Source organism: Papaver somniferum, chromosome 3 (assembly GCF_003573695.1).
Source record: "Papaver somniferum cultivar HN1 chromosome 3, ASM357369v1, whole genome shotgun sequence".
In the NCBI taxonomy this organism is placed as follows: domain Eukaryota; kingdom Viridiplantae; phylum Streptophyta; class Magnoliopsida; order Ranunculales; family Papaveraceae; genus Papaver; species Papaver somniferum.
The window spans coordinates 154527413-154533441 of NC_039360.1; the positions used below are offsets into that span (position 1 = coordinate 154527413).

At 34.6% G+C, this 6029-nt stretch overlaps 1 long non-coding RNA gene across 1 annotated transcript; it reads left to right on the plus strand.

The window, feature by feature from the left end:
- The first annotated feature begins 980 nt into the window (after positions 1-980).
- LOC113357711 lies at positions 981-3162 on the plus strand. Its single transcript, XR_003363866.1, has 2 exons — positions 981-1693; positions 2907-3162. It is a non-coding gene; the product is annotated as an uncharacterized LOC113357711 (long non-coding RNA).
- Positions 3163-6029: the final 2867 nt, after the last annotated feature.

Sequence of the window (6029 nt, forward strand, 5' to 3'; positions counted from 1 at the left end):
CAGAAGATTAGACGTCTGAATTCCAATAAACTAAATGTAAAGGAATCGAGAAATCTTAAATGCTAAGAGAAAACCTAGAGATAATTCAGACTATAAAAAGCCTCAATCCGGTACCCTAACTTATACAACAGTTCATAAAAAGAAGAAGTACTTGGAACAAATATATTAAAGGCTAAGAATGGCTTGTAATCACTACAGAATTCCAATTGGTACTCTTGTTTCATCCACTAAGGTTATTCGTTGCAAGGAAGGGCAACTACATCGAATTCAATATTATCGATGTATAGTATGTCATCGAGAAACTTTCCTGTACCCTGCACAGACACAAAGATTAGCTCCGTGCAACCTAAGTCAAGAAGAGAAGAATAGGTTGGGAACTCAGGCTATCAAGGATCTTCACACAAGGCTTGCTACCGGAGTTCCGGTAATTGCTAATTACTTTCTATCCGAGTATCCACCCGGATTGGACTATGCTTATGTCCACGAGAAAACGACCATTTATCAACAAGAACGTGCCGGCGGGATCATTATGGTTGATGATTCCGATGAAGAAGAATGAAGGGACAGAACAGCAGAATAGATCCGAAAGTTAATAAGAAGGTAAAATCAACTATCCAATTTAAGTTCTATTAGAAGTATAAATGATATTAGGTTTCCTATTGTTTTTTAAGAATTTGATGTTTCACTGTCTTAAATCCCGTTTGCGATATGTTTCTTTATCATGAATTATATTGTTATTGTTAGTCTAATTTAATGGGTGTTATCTGAAAAAGCATCAAAGGATTCCGATCTTTAAGCAGACTTGAAATAAGGCTTAACTAGATTCAAGGGGTACCAAGAAATGGTAAAAAGAAAGACATGTAATAATCCCAAAGGATCACTCATACAAAGGATGGAACTAATAGGTATAAAAATTAAAAAAGAGATAAATAAAAAAGATCGGCTTAAAGAAAAAAAACAATGCAGAGGCTAAAAAAAGAAAAATGAATATGTTCTATGATGAATACAAAATGAAAGATTTTATGCATGCAATGCAATATGGAATGAATGCAGAATGGAATATGGATTCGGATATACTACAAAATTAGTAAAACAGGATGAAAGAAATTTGGATTCGGATTTCTTGCTAGCAAAAAGGATCGATTGAAACGAGACTAGGAGAATGTTGATGATTTTACCCCTTTCTTGGATCCCCATCTGGCTTAGGGTCGAATTCCAAAGAAGGAAATCTACTCAGAAGTACAGTCGTTAGAAAAGAAGAAAAGAGATTGAAAAACAGGATGAAGAAATATAATCGTTAGAATAGGAGAGAGGGCGGAGCGTTTGTTGACCTGCAAAAAAAAAAACTGATATATATTGCTAAACCTCTATTACATAGAGGAAATCAGATAGCACCTCTGGAGTCTGGACTGCTATCTTTGAGACAAACTACTATTTTTCTATGAAATGTCCATATCACCCTCTAACAAATCTAATTTTGACAGTTTTTTTGTGCATCACCAAAACAAAGCCTAAAATCGTTTCCACCTTTTCATTTTCTTCTCTCGGCTGCTTTCCATTCTCTCTGAACTCATGGAGAGATTGTCTCTCTGGAACTTCGATCAGCGAAGAGTTTTATTTATTTTTGAAGATTTCGTCTCCGGATTAGTTAAATCTCATCAATTTTTTGATATTTATAGTTTGGTTAATCCCGGTAAGGCATGTTTGTTTTCAGAATTCTGTATCTTCCATGTTGTTACAAATTTTTCATTTGGGTAATTCAAACTTGGGAGAAATCAGATCTGGTGTTCTTATTGTGTGGGTCAAGTTTTAATTTGTTAAATTGAAATTAGGGTTTTGCTTGTATGCTAGAATCTTATGTTGGTATTAGATTTGCAATATCCTGATATGGTTGGTAGGTGTATGTGATTTGTTGGAGTGTTTTTGTATTTTGTTATTCATATGGTTGGATTGTTTTTGATATCCTGATATTGGTTGTAGAAGTCGGATGAAATTTATTGGAGTTCCATGAAAACGTATCTTAGGTAATATATAATTCACAAGTAGATTTTGTTTTCAGGGGACCAGCTAAACTATTGACTAATGCCTTTTATCATATCTACCAATCTTATTATCTTTTTTAGATTTGTTTTAACTTTGATTTTGCTGATGAATTTTGTTTTAGTTTCTCTCTTCTTACATAAGTTTGATGTTGGTTGATAAATGTACCTTAGAATTATGTGAATGTATATTTGTTACAACAAGCTGAAACCTGTGACTATGCAGTAGCTCAACTGTAATGTGAAAGAGACTATTTAATCGTGAACTTTGTAGAGTTTGGATTATAGGTCTGAATACTATTTTCCGATAGTTTGTTAGATTGGTTTCTGAGGATGTCCACTTCGTCAGTAGGTTTTAGGAATTGCGTAATGGATGTACTTGATATGACTTAGATTTGACTCTTTTCATGGTTGCTAGATTTTTTGTTAAAACTAATTTTTACTGATGAATTTTGTATAAATTGTCTCTTAGGGTTGTTGATTTTTGTTTTGTTTTTTCTATGTTCTTTCGTAAGGATACTGTTGATAAGTCTACCATGGAAATTACGTGAATAGCTGTTAGAAAAAGTTGAAAGATGGGAGTTTAGAGGGAGGAACTTTAATGTGGAAGTCTATGTAACCCTGTAAAGCTCATTTTAGGTCTAACTATCATTTTTTGATAGTTTGGAAGGATGTACGTACACTATATTAGTAGGTTTTAGGGATTACGTAATGGATGACAAAGCATAGTTGGAATGCTGAGAAAAGTATTGGACCAACAAAACAAGAAATTAGGAAGGCTGGGAATTTGTTTTGTGTTACTTGGGACAATTTCTTTTTGGGTACATTTCTAATATTTTCTTGTTCTATCTTTTTTTATTGTTGCAGGCAGTTGACATAAAATTTCTTGGATCTCTTAGTAGAGATGATTTAAAGAAGATCTATGGTGACAATTATCCTGAATGGATATCTTTCCCTGTGTAAGATCAGGTTGATATTATGTCTAAAATTCATCTTCTTGTTCCTTTTATCTTTTGTGTTGTCATTGGTATTCATAATTGATGAGGAAGGTGAGGGTGAACATCACGTTTCTTAGTTGATTTTATTGATTGCTAGTATATGTCCATTCTCCTTGTTAGCTGCATTGAGCATCTTTTATTGTGTTATGCGCTTTGATCATCCCCACGATCCATACAAGGAACATGCTTCTAATTAGCCTCCTTTCTCCCTGCTAGCTGTATTGAGCATCTTATATATTGTGTTATTCGTTTTGATCATCCCCCAGTGGGTGTAGGCTTTAGCTTCCTTTTGTGGTGGATGTAGGTAAGAGTTTCCTTCCCCTTAGCTAAATTGGACTTTAAATGTTTCATTACCTTGTGTGAATCTGACTACCTTAATGGTCATTAATTTAGGAAAGGGACCTAGTCCAGATTGAACATCACATTGTATTAAGCCGCTACAGACACTAGTGTACTACAATATTAACTTCAGACTGGAATGTAGTTGAGCCCTAACCAATATCACACTGATCAAGGTACAGTCGCGTTCTTTACGCCTCTGAATCCCAACAGGACTCTACGCACTTGATTCCCTTAGCTGATCTCACCCACAACTAAGAGTTGCTACGACCCAAACTCGAACACTTATAAGCAAATCTGTCTCCCACAGAAATACCTATGATGTTTTCTTCCATCTTATGATAAATCAAGGTGCACAAGAACCAATTGATAATTTGGTCTTATATTCCCGAAGAACAGCCTAGATATATCAATCACCTCACAATAACTTAACTATATGGTAGTAGAACAAGTTATTGTGGAATCACAAAGAATGAGACAAAGAGCTTTGTGATTACTTATATATCTTACCTAACGGAGATAAATCTCGAGCCAATCTTAGAGAAGATAGTACTCAATACGATAAAACAAGTAAGATCAGAATTCACAACTATAGTAAAAAAAGCTGGATCTGGCTTTAGAATCCCAATGAAGTCTTCAAGTCGTTAACCCAAATTGTTTTAGGAAAAACCTAAATTAACGGAGAACCAACTCTAGTACGCAACTAGTATCACACAGAAGGTGCGGGGATTAGGTTTCCCAGTTGTTAGAGTTCTCCTTTATATAACTTTCAAATCATGGTTTGCTAAATTAGCTTAGAAACAAAGCATTCATTATTCACTGTTAGATGAAATCCTGATTTAAGATGCAAGCTAAGTTTTGCTTCAAACCAAAGCAATGTCTCTCCATCGTTAGATGGACTTAGCTTGTCACACACAAATGAAATATACTTTATTTAGATACGGGTAACCGTACCTAAACGTGTACATAAGGTTGGTTTAATAACCAAAGTTAGCCATATGAACACTTTTGTCTAATCCACATTCATCTAACACATGTAGATCAACTATGATGATAAATCAATCATGAATGATAACCAAAGAATCTAATTGTGTTATTCGTAGAGTTATTCAATTGTTAACAATCACATAGAAGTATATATGACCCAATTGAAGCAAAATCGGAATGATTCAAAAGAATCAATTCATGAACATTTAAGCCACGGTTTGCAAAGATTTCATTCCTTATTATATAAATGTATTTGTTCGTGAGTATGAAATCATATTTTTCCGATTTAGAACTTGAACCACTTAAGTTTGCAAATGGGTTCACAAACTTAAGTTCTGGCCATTGGTCATGAAACAACAGTTTGCAAACGGGTACGCAACCTTTAGTTATGGACCAAACTCAGGTGAATAAGTTTGCAAACGGGTATGCAAACTTAGTTCCGGACTTCAACAGTTACATCAGTTTGCGAACGGGTATGCAAACTTAAGTACCCTAACTTAACAGTTGAAACAATTTGCGAACGGGTATGCAAACTTAGTTTCCGGTCCTGAATTATATCAAAACAGTTCGCACACTTAGTACACAAACCGTAATGTATCCAGACATGGGTTTTAGCTCTTAACTCCCACTTCAATCATTGAAACAATTTTAGAAGACAACAATGGATGTCCCCCACACACCATTAGCTAATAACCAATTTTCAAGTGATCGAATGATCAGTACAAAACTTTCCAAGTCGACATCAAATGACTGTCTCACACAAATCATGTAAGATGTTTTAATGCAATTTCCACATGATCATATTTTGACATAAATTCAAGAATAATGAAAAATGTAGCTAAGACAGAAAGCTACCAACACGTATTTCATGAAATAAATAAGCGAGTTATACCAGCTCGAAATATCAAATGTGTATGATACGAAAGACTATATCGTATACGACTTTTGTCTTAATAGGAGATGAGTAAGAATAAAATAGACTTCTGAAGATAGATAAGTTTTAGTCTTCACATACCTTTTGTTGATGAAATTCCCCTGAGTTCTTCAGTAGATCTTCGTCTTCAGTTGTAAGCGTCGTGAAGTCTAAAGCTCAACTATACAATCTATCCTAGTCTGAAACTCCTATCGGTAGACTAGAAATAAAGACTATAGTCTTGATCAACTAAACTTGACAAACAAGCTTGAGATAGCAACCTTTGCGAGTTCGACCGAGCAATGCTCTAACAATCTCCTCCTTTGTCAATTTAGTGACAAAACTATCAATGCATATGGATCACAAAATAAATAAGACTTTGTAGATTCTCATCCACCATGCTTGATTTCCTTGGTTCTTCAACATTACTTGAATTCTTTGCCGCTCCAAGTATTCCATTGACTCTGAATGTGTTCGACCCAGCATCATTGTCGTTGAAGATCCGTAGATGTAACAATAATCAACAAGATTGTTTTCATAATGTTATACAGTGTCATAGTATTACTACACAACATCAAAGTTCAATTTTACCACAACAGTACCACAACTTTGACAATAATACTATGGTGATATGTATCACTCTCCTTAGTCAATACTTCATCTCACAATGAAAACCACTCCCCCTTACATAATGATCTGTAAACCATATGTATGTAGTGTGAACTACAAAATAATTCTCCCCCTTTTTGTCAA